The 14869-nt window shown below is 35.5% G+C and overlaps 1 protein-coding gene across 3 annotated transcripts in view; it reads right to left on the bottom strand.

The window, feature by feature from the left end:
- Positions 1 to 14869, bottom strand: part of LOC145713536 (uncharacterized) — a 447260-nt gene that overhangs the window by 75631 nt on the left and 356760 nt on the right. The gene's annotated exons all lie outside the window — the stretch shown is intronic.

Genomic DNA, 14869 nt, shown 5'->3' on the forward strand with positions numbered 1-14869 from the left:
GGTACTGTTACCCAGTCCCTTGGTTGTAGGTAGCTGGAATATTACCCAAACTGGAGTAGATTCTCTTTACTTGGGACTTAGAGTTAGAATTCAGAAGGTGTTTTTCTGCTGTGTTTGAAGTGTGGACAGGCAATCTCAGGCACTACGAGAAAACAGTCTGTCATATGCCTAGAGAAGTAGAAAAAAGTCAAGAAGCAGAGAATGTGAAGAATAAAACAGCAATACATAAAGGAAGTTGAAACCACATACCATATGACTCTAGACAGACAAAAACATTTTTACATGGGTTCCTGATTCCAGTTCCTCCTAAATATTTACTTTCTGTCCTTGAGTTCTCTATGGTAATGATGATCCTTGACTTAAGTTCTTATCACCCTCCTTTTGTTTTTTCTCGAGGTAGTATGAATGGGGTTCTGTTTCTTTCAACCAAAAGGAGCCTTCAGGGACATCATAGTTGCTGTTAATATTTTATTGTTAGCCTTCACATATGAAGGCTTCACACACATTTCATGAACAAAATGAATTTTATCTACACAAAAGATTTACTCCATTTTCAATAAAACCCGTGCAAAAAATAGACTTATAACATGACATTTAGGTATGATATAAGAAAAAAAACATTCCACGAGGTGTAATATACTCTATAATTGATTATAACAAAAGATTTAGAATGTCCTGTCTCAGCAGACAACTGTGAGGCTCACATGAACTAGCGATTAAGAGAAAACACTCACTATGAAAACTGGTAAAGACATAATGTGTAAAGGAAATGTAATGTTGATTTATATGGCAAACAAACATGAACAATACTGAAATTTTCACACCCTAGGAGAGGTAGATAAGAAATAAATTTCATGTGCTTCTAAACATTCGTCTAAAACATGCCAGTACTCAGAATTTCTTTTACTCATAGTCTCAAATCATAGTAATAGCTTTTCTATTATGACTCCAATTCACTAGTTTTCATTAGTTTGAAAGTCAAGACAAAAAATTAAAGGGTGAGGAAAAATATAAGCAAAATTTATTCAACTAAACATAATATATGCTTAATAAAATAATATTTGCCTTTATGAATTTGTAACTAATATCCTTTCATGTATTGGATTTATCAGGATACCTGGCCTCCTCAGGAACTATATAGATTATGTTTCTATTCTTTCCAAAAGAACCAAAGGCAGCTACATATTCTACTACATCGATAAAAAAATCTAACAGAAAACACAATAAATATGGAATTCACAGTGGTTATTTAGGATTGTCATACTTCCTGATGTTTGGGGACTTTGACTATAACAAACATTTATGTCTGCTTTTTGTAAAACTAAACCAAATATCTTCCTTAGTAAGAATACTTTAAAAGATGGTGTAGAGTATCAGAAGGTTTAAGTATTCTTCCTAGTAATACCACTTTCCAGAGGTGACACTTTTGAAATAAATATTTTCTGCTAGCTGATTACACTTCAACTAACATCAAAAGAGGGGAAAAGATATTTATAAATTAATTAGAACTCTGTAAAAGCTAATCTATCTTTATCTCTAAGGCTATGCTTTCTTGAGAACTGTAATTCTGAACAGTACTGATTTCTAATTGAGAGAAAAAAATGCTATGAAAACTAAATTCAATTAGATTGTTAAATAAATGTCTCCAACTAATGAATCTGTAAAAAGTTCCCCCTCTTTCTAGAAAGTTGCTTCTTTCCTCTAAAGCATTAATGTACAGTTTTGGGGTGCCTAGGTGGCTCAGTCGGTTGAGCGTCTGATTTTGGCTCAGGTCATGATCTTGCGGCTTGTGTGTTCAGGCCCCACATTGGGCTCTGTGCGGACAGCGCAGAGCCCAGACCCTGCTTCTGATTCTGTGTCTCCCTCTCTCTCTACCCCTCCCCCACTCACACTCTGTCTCTCTCTCAAAATAAACATTTAAAAAAAGAATTAATGTACACTTTTATACTGTACACTAAACTGATTTTTAGTTAAGTCAGTAAAACTCTGTCCAAAGGTTTATATCCACATTTTTCCTTTATTCCTTTACCTATTTTTACTGCATCTTATATAGAACAAAGTTGTAATTTTATCCCATAATCTTAACAGATTACTTTAGCCATTAAGAAGAATAAATTTATTAGACCATTTCCTGATCTGATGACATCAGTGCCATGGCCACACACCTATAATATATAATTGTATTCTAGTTAGCCACTGTTCTAAAAGAAATAGACTCACTGTTATCTAGGCCTTAGAGTCTAACAGCTGACTCCCAGGAAAACTCCTAGGTGCATGGGGAATGTGAAGATAACAAAAAGGTTTGGTTAATAAGCTACATGGAAAGGTTTTGCTCCATAATGTTTTTTTTTTTTTACTAAAAAGTATTTTTGTGTAACTAATGTTAATCTTAATGCAATTATATGATAAGGAAGTCATAGCATGTGATTTGAAAAATTTTGAGGATGCCAAGGCTTAAATAGGGAGTTTAAGGGGAGCAGGGATAGAGCACAGTAAGAATCCCCTTTACTTTCTAAAAGAAGTAAGATCCAGGGGCACCTGGGTAGCTCAGTCGATTGGGCATCTGACTTTGTCCCCAGTGATCTAGCAGTTCATGAGTTCAAGCTCCACACCTGGCTCACTGCTGTAAGTGCAAAGCCACTTCAGATCCTCTGTCTCCCTCTCTCTGACCCTCCCCTGCTTGCACTCTCTCAAAAATAAATAAAATATTCATTGAGTAGGGCACTTGTTGGGATGAGTACTGGGTGTTGTATGTAAGCCAATTTGACAATAAATTGCATTCGTAAATAAATAAATAGATAGATAAATAAATAAATAAATAAATATAAAACTTTTTAAAAAATCTAAAAAAGAAATAAACGAAGTAAGGTCTGTACTTATGAAACTTAACTCTTAAATGGTCCTCCTTTTGGTAAACTATCCCCATCATTATACATGGTACATTTCCCTAGAGGTTTACTTTGGGAAAGCATCACTTGTAAGAATTCCCATTTGCTATTCAATTTCAAGGAAAGAAACCAGAATATACAAGTATGTTAATAAGCACCCAAAGTAGAGCCCAGTTTAAGAAAACATGAGCTAGATGAGGGGCTGGAAAACTATGCCCTATTGGCCAAATCCAGCCTATGATCTGTTTTTGTATGACCCAAGAGCAAAGGAAGACTTTTATATTTTAAAAATGTAAAAAAAAAAAGTAAAGTGCAAAAAAGTCTTTTAGCCCAGCAGGGAGAATAATTCCTTCAACAGTTTAGGAAATAGTCTCTTGGCCTGCAAAGCTCCAAATATTTAAGATCTAGTGCTTTACAGAAAAAGTTTTCCATCCTGTGAACTAGATGATTTCCAATGACTTTTCTGACTAAGAGTCCATGAGCTTAGTTTTAAATTAAAAGCCTTATGTTTTAAATTAAAAGCCTTCTAAGTACTCTGAGATGGCTTTCCCATGTAGATAAATGATCAATTTGCTTAACTTTCTAAGAGTTCAGAGGCTTCTCTTTACATCTCTTATGGGGTTAAAGTCATACAGCAGTTTGCCCCTAGAGAAATTTGTGACTAATGCATCTGAAAATGTAATCTGTGAGTTTCCTAAGAAGGATTCTCTGTGGATCCTCTCATTTGGACTAAAGAAAAAAATGATTCAATTAATTCACAAACACTACACATAGGCCTTTTTACATTAAAAATTATGTGGAATTATGGGGGCGCCTGGGTAGCTCAGTCAGTTAAGTTTCTGACTTCAGCTCAGGACAGGATCTCACAGTTCATGAGTCTGAATCCCACATTAGGCTCTCTGCTGCAAGTTCAGAGCCTGCTTTGGAACCTCTGTCCCCCTCTCTCTCTCTGCCCCTTCCCTGTTTGCACTCCCTGTTTCAAAAATAAGTAAACCTTAAAAAAAGATTTTTTGGAATTATAGAGTACTGAACTACCCAAGATTTTGTTTTCCCTACACCTAAAAGGTGATTCTAAGAGTTGCCAAGAGAAGGGGTGAATCTTAATAATAGACTCTGTTTCCAGGAGAGTTCCTAGGAATGGGGATCTCACATATAATAGGATGCGGCTACACAGAAAGTGGATAATGAATATTACTCCTCTACCTTACAAAATAAAAGCTTTCCATTTTAATTTTACAAGCCTCACAGTGGCTTCTCCTTATGAGTGGGATGATTAGATATAATATAAATTAATCACTTCAGTTGACAATGTTTTTATCACTCCCTACTAAAATCTCTTTTAGTCATATATATTTTGCCAAACTACTGTATAACATAGGGAAGATTAATAGTGCCTAAAGTTATCACAGATCTAAAAAATGTAAGGAAGTATTTCTAATTACATGCCAAAGAACAGTAAACATTATTATGAGATCATTACTTTCTCTTGGTTTGATTTTTTTTCTTATTCCATATACATATATAATTGTTTCCTCATTTTTTCTAGTTACCTATTATCTTGGCAATATGCTTGAAATATAAGTTCTATATAATTTGAATATGATTCTATTAAGCAAACATAACTATTTAAATTAACAATTACCAGGTTTCCATCAGCAATACATTTTTTCAACCTTTTATAGTTAGTGAGTCATGCTGCATTCTTACAAAATATGTTGGAAAGGACACTCCAGAGAAAAATTAATTTGTAATAAGTGTCAAATAATCTGTATCAAGATATTTATTTAATTATTGTACTGTCTTTTAGCATTTGTTATTGTAAAATATAAGATTATAAATTTAAATAGATCTATTTTTTAAAAATTTATTTATTTATTTTGATAGGTAGAGGGGCAGAGATAGAGGGAGACAGAGAATCCCAGGCAGGCTCTGCATTGCCAGTGTGGAGCCTGACGCAGGGCTCAAATTCACAAACCATGAAATCATGACCTGAGAAAAAATCAATTTGGATGTTTAACCGACTGAGCCACCCAGGCACCCATAGATCTATGTTTTATATAAAACATTTATTCTCTATAAAAAATAATGAGATACATTCTGATATAAATTTTTAAATGTGGGGAGTCTATTAAAAGTAATTTTGATAAAAAATTTCACATCACAATTTTCCCTTGGATTGTCTCCCAGCTCCTTCCCAGTACATTTATACTATTACAGGAATCAACCACAAGGATATGATTAACAGTATGGGCTATGGAATTAGACTTACCTGGGTTTGAGTTGGGGCTTTGCTATTAATTATTGTATGAACTTGGGGGAAGTTACTTAACCTATCTATGCCTCTGTTTCCTTTTCTATAAAAGTGAAGATAAAAGGGTTCATGTGGCATCTGAACAGCAAAGGGAGCAATCGACACAGCTAAAAGACAATCTAATGAATGGGAGAAGATACTTGCAAATGACATATCTGATAAATGGTTAGTATCCAAAATATATAAAAAATGTATACAACTCAATGCCAAAATATCCCAAAGAATCCAATTAAAAAATGGACAGAAAACATGAACAGACATTTCTCCAAAAAAAAAAAAAAAGACATATAGATAGCTGAAGACACATGAAAACTGCTCACCATCATTCATCATCAGGGAAATGCAAAAACACAATCAGGTATCACCTCATACCTGTCAGAATGGCTAAAATAAAAAAACACAAAACAAGTATTGGTGAGAGTGTAGAAAATAAGGATCCCTCTTGCACTGTTGGTGGGAATGCAAACTGGCACAGCCCCTGTGGAAGACAGTATGGAGGTTCCTCAAAAAATAAAAATAGAACTACCCTACAACCCAGCAATTGCACTACTAGGTATTTATCCAAAGGATACAAAAATTATGATTAAAAAGGGCACAACTATTGCACTACTGGGTATTTACACAAAGAATGCGAAAACATTAATTTGAAGGGATACATGCACCCCTATGTTTGTTTATTGCAGAATTATTTACAATAACTAAACTGTGGAAGCAGCCCAAGTGTCTATAGATAGACGAATGGATAAAGAAGATATGATATATATGTATATATACATACACAATGCAATATTAATCAGCCATATAAAGAATGAAATCTTGCCATCTGCATTGACACGGATGGAACTAGAGAGTATAATGCTAAGTGAAATTAGAGAAAGACAAATATCATATGATTTCACTCACATGTGGAATTTAAGAAACAAAACAAATGAATAAAGGAAAAAAGAGACAAACAAAAAAGCAGACCCTTACCTATGGAGAACTAACTGGTAGTTGCCAGAGGGGAGGTGGGTGGGGGAATGGGTGAAATAAGTGATGGGGATTAAAGAGTACATTTATCATAATGAGCACTGAGTAATGTATGGAATCACTGAATCACAATATTGTACACCTGAAAGTAGCATAACACTGTAAGTTAACTATATTGAAATTAAAATTTAAAAAAACTTGATAAAAAAAGAGTTGATGTGAAGATTGTAGGAAATATAATTAGATTGTAGGAATATAATTGTTTAACACAATGTTTGGTAATTAATAAAGCATTTTATATGTACTTACTGTTATTATTATTATTAATTTATCCAAATTATCTTTAAGTTAAAATGTAGCTAAGAAAATTCTGCTCTATTTTAATTTTACTGAGTATTTGCTAGTAGTTTATTGAGTTGTATAATTAGTATATTATAGGGTACAAAAGATTTAAAACATTTAGTAACATAAAGCATTCAGTTTTTGTTTTTATATGACTACTTAGGCATATAATAGGCTATGTGACTAGTGATTTGCCTGCTGTTACTCATTACCACTTTTTCCCTTTCTAGTTAATTTCATTTATGTTTATTTTTTTGGTTGTTATAATAATAATAGAAATAATTGCCGTCCATAAAATTAAAGAGATTACATTCTGGTTGAATCCTAGAACACTTTTATATGTTGATATAGTGAATAGATAGCAAAAAGCAGGTATGATATACCAATTTCTTTAAGGCTGAGATGACTAAAATGTTCAAGAAATAAATCTTCCTTTCCCACTAAAGTAAAGATGCACTAGTTAGAATTCATAGATGATGTCATGGGCATTGGTTTAATATGCTTGTGGCTGTTGTCCAATTGTATCACGCTATAGATGTGCATGCTTTCTGAAACATAGTTATAGGGTATCATCTTTCTCAAAGGTACTCTTAAGAGCATAAGACTGATGCAGAAGTAAGCTCTCACAATTTATGGTATGTTTGCTATTGCATGACAATGGTAGAATATATGAGTAGCTAAAGACAAAAGATGTCTCATATCCACATGTACAAAATCATAATTACCGAAGTTATGTATTACATTGTTTATTCCATTGTTCAAAATTATGAGTTTGTTAACCTAAATATTTCATTATGAGTTTATTACAAGTTTCAATATATGCACTGATTGAATTTGACTCCCCAAAATAAAATGTAACATTTGTAAGCATCTAATTAATAATCTATTCAATTTGGTCATTAAGTGACCTCATTAAGGTAGAAGCACTTAAAGGAAATAGTTTTTCTAGTGAAGAAAAGCTAAACAGTAAAATTAGTGAATTTTCTAATTTTTCCTCCATGTTTTATGGAGGAAATATTTCAGATACAGTATTTCAGATATAATATTTCAGATACAGTACTTTGTGGATTCTATTATAAAATAAGTTTACAAAACTTTATTTTTATTTAAAATAAATTTTAATGTTTATTTATTTTTGAGAGGCAGAGAATGAGTGGGGGAGGGGCAGAGAGAGAAGGAGGGACAGAATCTGAAGCCGACTCCAGGCTCTGAGCTGTCAGCACAGAGCCTGGCACGGGGCTCAAACAAACGAACCATGAGACCATGACCTGAGCCAAAGTCAGATGCTTAACTGACAGAGCCACCCAGGTACCCCTACAAAACTTAAAACTTAAATTTGTTCCATGAGTTTTTATAAAATCAGGACCAACTGTCTAACATAATAGTTTTAATACTTCTCTCTTTTCATTTTTTTTTGTTGGTTCTTCTGTATTATTGGCTAGTAGCAAGAAAGGCTACACAGGAAAGATAATGATACTGAATGCAAGGCCAAGGAATTAGGACTTGGTATTATGTAGAAAATACAGATGCTAAGGAGCCATCAATCCTACTTCTAGCACATAGTACTTGAACTCTAAATATGAAAAGGATGGTGCTAGATGATGCAAAGGAACACCAGGATAAATCAAGCATGGATCTTCCATCATATTGCTGTCACACAGGGTTATGGAAAGGACTAATATATTATTAGGAATAACAAATATAAAGAAGATACAGGTAAGTGTAACAGAGGAAACAAGGGAACATGGTATCTTGCTAGCTGTATCTTGTGTATACTTAATGGAAAAGGTGATGTTCAAGCTTGAATTTAAAGATGGGTAGAATCTGGATAAACTTAAATGAGGGAGAAAGAGCATAAGAGACAGAAAGTATGAGGAAACACACTGAAGTGACAGAGCACAGAGCATATAGTGTCAAATTGGCACTATCAAAGTGTGAGTGGAAACCAATGTGGGAAATATGTTTGAAAAGGTAGAATTAACAACAGATTATGGAAGACCTTAAAAGCCATTCCAGGGATGCCTGGGTGGCTCAGTTGGTTAAGTGCCCAACTTCAGCTGAGGTCACGATCTTGCTGTTTGTGAGTTTGAGCCCCATGTGGGGTTCTGTGCTGATGGCACGGAGCTTCATATTCTGTGTCTCCCTCTCTCTGTATGCCCTCCCCACTCACACTCTGTCTCTCTCTCTCAAAAATAAATAAACATTAAAAAATTTTTAAAAAGTCGTTCCAAAGAATTTTGATTTTGTTCTGTTGACAATTAAGGAAATACTGAAGGTTAAGAAGCACCAACATGGTTAAGTTTATGGTTTGATGAGATTAACACAGCAGCAGAGTATAAAATATACTGATAAGGTAAGCAAAATGGGGAGAAAACCCTGGAAAATACTTAAAAGGGAGTGCTGATTATAGTGATGTAAATAATTTGGCAATCTTTCTCTGCAAAATAAAAGTATAAAAATGGACAAAATCAAGGAAGATGGTGGCAGAGTAGGAGGACTCTATGCTTATCCCATGAACAAAACTAGATAAATATAAAATCATTATAAATAACCCAGAAATCAACCTGAAAACTGACAGAACAAACTCTAAAACTAAAGGGAGAGAAGAAGCCACATCAAAGAACGTAAGACTTGCAAAGACATGGTTTAGGGGAGAAATGGATCATGGGTGTTGGGGAGAGGAGGGAGCAGTGTTTACAGAGAAGGGTGAGAGAGAGTAGAGCATATAGAGGTATGTACAAGGTGAATATTTCTTCAAAGTCATTATCTTGGAGAGCGAGAGGAACTGAATTTTGTGTTTTCAACCAGCAGGACTTAAGGCCTGGAGTTCTAAAGGTCAGAAGGCATGGCTGGGATAGAGCTCAGAGGGCACTGCCCTGCTCATGGAAAGAAGGCAGGCAAACAATGCGGGGATAGAGTACTGGAACAACAATTTGAGGAATGCATAGAGCATACAGTGGGGAAGTTATTCACTCTTCTAAGAGACTGTCCCTGAGAAGCATTCACTTGAGATGCCTCTCTGGGGACAAAGGAGCTGGCCAGAGCCATTTGCGTCCCCCGCCACTCAGCATAAACACAGGACCACCTGTGAGAGGCAGTGCAACAACACTGGTTGCTTAATTTGCATACTTCAAGATCCACACCCCTATGCTCTGGTGGGACTGCCCTTCTCAGCCAGGTTTCCCTCAGTCCAAGCAAGGCAGACACCTCTGACAGAAGACTAGCACAAGCATCTGCCCACACATCTCTAAACCTGGAGTTTTAAAGGTCAGCAAGCATGGCAGGGATAGAGCCCAGAGAGTACTGCTCTGTTCCTGAAGAGAAGGCAAGCAAAAAACTCAGAGGCAGACAGCATGGAAGCAGCAATCTGAAAACACCTGGGAACACAGAGGGGAGATTATTCCCTCTTCTCAGAGTGCTTCCCCAAGAAGCAGTATTTACAGAGACTCCTCTCCAGGGACAAAGAAACTGGATGGTGACATTTCCCTACCCTCAGCATAAACACAGAGCCAGCTGTGGTAAGCAGCACAGCCCCAACACTGGCTGTCTAACATGCTTACACTAAGCCCCAACCCCTTGTGCTCTGGCTGCACTACCCAACTCAGTCAAGCTTACCTCACTTCCAGTGTGGTGGACTCCTCTTCCAGAAGACCAGCAAAAATCCCTGCCTATAAGAGGTCTCCAAGCAGTGAATTCTTCAGGGACTCAGTTCCAATGGAATTAGTATCAGGTATGATTTCATAAGCAGACCCAGAATACACTTAGTTAAAAATTGCCACATTCTGGCCAAGGACCAAACACTGCCTAGCAGGCAAAGAGAGACTCTGCATACAACTGGCCTGAAGGATAGAACAGCCAAAACACAAAGCAGAGTGCCTTCAGCACACATCAGAGACACTCCATGAAGCACAAGGTCCTAGACACTACCTATTCTTTTCTTCATAACAAATTACTTTTGGGAGTGGGAAACATAACTGCCTTTCTAATACAAAGAAGGCAGAGACTTAGACAAAATGCCAAGATGGAGGATTTATCCCAAATGAAAGAACAAGATAAGGCCACAGCCAGAGATCTAAGTGAAACAGATATAAGTAACATACCTGATGGAGAATTTAAAGTGACTATCACAATGATACTCATTGGGCTTGAGAAAAGAATATAAGACATCAGGGAGACCCTTACTACAGAGATAAAAGAGTTAAAAAATAATCAGTCAGAAATGAATAATGCAATACATGAGATTGGAAACAGGGTTGATGCAATGAACGGCAGGCTGGAAGAAGCAGAGGAAGGGATTAGTGATACAGAAGACATAATAATGGAAAACAATAAAGCTTAATTAAAAGAAAGAATTATGCAACACAAGAATAGACTTAGGGAACTCAGTGACTCCATCAAATGTAATACAATTTATATAATTGGAGTCCCAGAAAAGAAGACAGAGAAAGGGGGGAAGACCAATTTATTTGAAGAAATAATAGCTGAAAACTTCCCTAACCTGGGGAAAGAAACAGATATCCAGATCCAGGAGCCATAGAGAACTCCAATCAAAATCAACAAAAGCAGGCCAATACCAAGACTTAGTGTAATTAAATTTGCAAAATATAGTGATAAAGAAAAATCTTAAAACCAGCAAGACAAAAGAAATTCTTGACTTGCAATAGAAGGCCCATAAGACTAGCTGGAGATTTCTCAACAGAAACTGACAAAGCAGAAGGGAATGGCATCATATATTCAAAGTGCTGAATGTGAAAAATCTGCATCCAAGAGTACTTTCTCCAGCAAGGCTGCCATTCATAATAGAAAAAGAGATACAGAATTTCCTAGACAAACAATAACTAAAGGAGTTCATGACTACCAAACCAGTGCTGCATGAAATATTAAATGGAAATTTTTGAGTGGAACGGAAAAACCAAAAGTGACAAAGACAAGAAAGGATAAGAGAAATCTCCAGAAGCAATGACAAAACAAGTAATAAAGTGGCAGTAAATACACATCTATCAATAATTACTTTGAATGTAAATGGACTAAATGCTCCAATCAAAAGATATAGGGTTTGAAAATGGATTAAAAAAAGACCTACTTATATATTGCCTTCAAGAGACTCATTTTAGACGTAAACACACCTGCAGATTGAGAGTAAAGGGATGGAGAAACATTTATCATGCAAATGGATGTCAAAAGAAAGCTGGAGTAGCTATACTTATATCAAACAAAGTAAACTTGAAGACAAATACTGTAACAAGAGGTGAAGAAGGGCACTATATCATAATAAAGAGGACAATCCAACAAAAACAATTATAAATATTTATGCACTCAACATGGAGCACCCAAATATATAAAGCAATTAATAACAAACATAAAAGACCTAATTGATAATACAACAATAGTAGGGGAATTGATCACCTCACTTACAGCAATGGACAGATCATCTAAGCAGAAAATCAACAAGGAAACAATGGCTTTGAATCACTGGACTAGACAGACATAACAGATATATTCAGAACATAAAACAGCAGAATGTACATTCTTTTCAAGTGCACATGGGACATTGTCAAGAATAGATCACACATTAGGTCACAAATCATGCCTCAACAAATGCTAAAAGACTGAGATCATACCATTCATATTCTTTGACAACAATGCTATATAATTACAAGTCAACCACAAAAAATATTAGAAAGTGATAAATACATGGAAGTTAAACAACATGCTACTAAAAAACAAATGTGTCAACCAGGAAATATAAGAAGAAGTTTAAAAAAAATACATGGAAACAATGAAAATTAAAACACAGTGGTCCAAAACATTGGGATGCATAAAAGGAGTCCTAAGAGGGAAGTATATAGCAATATAGGCCTACCTCAATAAGCAAGGAATATCTCTAATAAACAACCTGACTTTACACATAAAGCAGCTAGATAAGGAACAACAACCAAAGCTTAAAGCTAGGGAAAGGAAGGAACTAATAAAGATTAAAGTAGAAATAAATGATATAGAAAGGAAACAAAAAACCACAAAACAACAAATCAATGAAACTAGGAGCTGGTTCTTAGAAAAAAATAATAAAATTGATAAGCCTCTATCCTCACTTATCAAAAAGACAGAAAAGGATCTAAATGAATAAAATCACAAATGAGAGAGGAGAAATAACAACCAATACCACAGAAATACAATGGAAGTGAGTATTATGAAAAACTATATGCCAAGGAATTGGACAACTTGGAAGAAAAGGAAAATTTCTAGAAATATATAAAATACCAAATCTGAAACAGGAAGAAATAGAAAAGTTGAACAGACTGATAAGCAGCAAAGAAATTGAATCAGTAAACAAAAATCTCTCAACAAACAAAAGTCCAGGACCAGGTGGATTCACAGGAGAATTCTACCAAACATTTAAAGAAGTTAATACCTATTCTCAAACTATTCCCAAAAAATAGAAAAGGAAGGAAAACTTATAAACTCATTCTATGAGGCTAGTATTATCCTGGTATCAAAACCAGATAGATACACTAAAAAAGAGAACTACAGGCCAATATCCCTGTTGAACATGGATGTAAAAGTTCTCAATAAAATACTAGCAAACTAAATCCAACAATGTATTTAAAAAATCATTCATGGATGCCTGGGTGGCTCAGTTAAGCATCTGACTTTTGATTTCATCTCAGGCCATAATCTCACAGTCATGAAATCAAGTCCCTTGTTTGGCTCCATGCTGGGCATGGAGCCTGCTTAAGTTTCTCTTTCTCCCTCTCCCTCTTCCCCTCTCCTGCTTGTGCTTGTTCTCTCTCTCTTTCTCCCTCACAAAACAGTATTTCAGTACAATCAAGTGGGATCTAGTCTTGGGATGCAAGAGTGGCTCAATATTGGCAAATATATCAATGTGATACATCACATTAATAAAAGAAAGAAGAACCATATGATAATCTCAATAGATGCCAAAAAAGCATTAGACTAAGTACACCCATTCATTATATAAACCCTCAACAAAGTAGGGATACAGGGAACATACCTCAACATAATCAAGACCATCTATGAAAAACCCATAGCTAATATCATCCTAAATGGAGTAAAACTGGCAGCTTTTCTTCTATAGTCAGGAATAAGACAAAGTTGTCCACTCCCACCACTGTTAATTAACAGAGTACTGGAAGTTCTAGCCACAACAGTCAGACAACAAAAAGAAATGAAAGGCAGTCAAATTGGCAAGGAAGATGTAAAACTTTGACTACTTGCAGATGACATGATACTCTGTATAGAAAACCTGAAAGACTCCACCAAAAAACTGCTAGAACTGATAAATTCAGCAGTCTCATGATACACAGTTAATGTACAGAAATCTGTTCCATTTGTATATACCAATAATAAAGCAGCAGAAAGAGAAATGAAGGTATCAATTCCATTTACAATTGCACCAAGAACAATAAGATGCTTAGGAAAAATGCATCCAAAGTGGTGAAATACTGGTACTCTGAAAACTATAAAACACTGTTGAGGGGCGCCTGGGTGGCTCAGTCGGTTAAGTGGCCGACTTCGGCTCAGGTCATGATCTCGCGGTCCGTGAGTTCGAGCCCCGCGTCGGGCTCTGTGCTGACCGCTCAGAGCCTGGAGCCTGTTTCAGATTCTGTGTCTCCCTCTCGCTGACCCTCCTCTGTTCATGATCTGTCTCAAAAATAAATAAAATGTTAAAAAAAATTTAAAAAAAACTATAAAACACTGTTGAAAGAAATTGAAGATGACACCAAAAAATGGAATGCTCCATCTATTCTCGTGGATTGGAAGAAGAAATATTGTTACAATGTCTATATTACCAAAATAACCTACACATTTAATAAAATCATTATCAAACCACCACCACCAACAGCATTTTAACAGAACTACAGCAAACAATCCTAAAATATGTATGAAACCACAAAAGAACCCAAATAGCCAAAGCAACCTTGAAAAAGAAAAGCAAAGCTGAAGACATCATAGCTCCAGACTTCAAGTTATATTGCAAAGCTATAGTGAACAAAACAGCATGGTAGTGGCACAAAAAGAGACACATAAATAATTAGATTACAATAGAAAACCTATAAATGAATCCACAACGATATGGCTAATTAATCTTCAACAAAGCAGGAAAGAATATCCAATGGGAAAATGTCTCTTCAACAAATGGTGTTGGGAAAAGTGGACGGCAACATGTAAAAGAATGAAACTGGACCACTTTCTTACACCATACACAAAAGTAAATTCAAATGGATCAAAGACCTAAACATGAGACCTGAAACATCAAATCCTAGAAAATACAGGCAGTAACCTTTTTGATATTCAGACATACAAACTTCTCTGTAGATGTTTCCTGAGGCAAAGGAAA

The sequence above is a fragment of the Panthera onca genome, chromosome X (assembly GCF_046562875.1).
Source record: "Panthera onca isolate mPanOnc1 chromosome X, mPanOnc1 haplotype 2, whole genome shotgun sequence".
Classification (NCBI taxonomy): Eukaryota; Metazoa; Chordata; class Mammalia; order Carnivora; family Felidae; genus Panthera; species Panthera onca.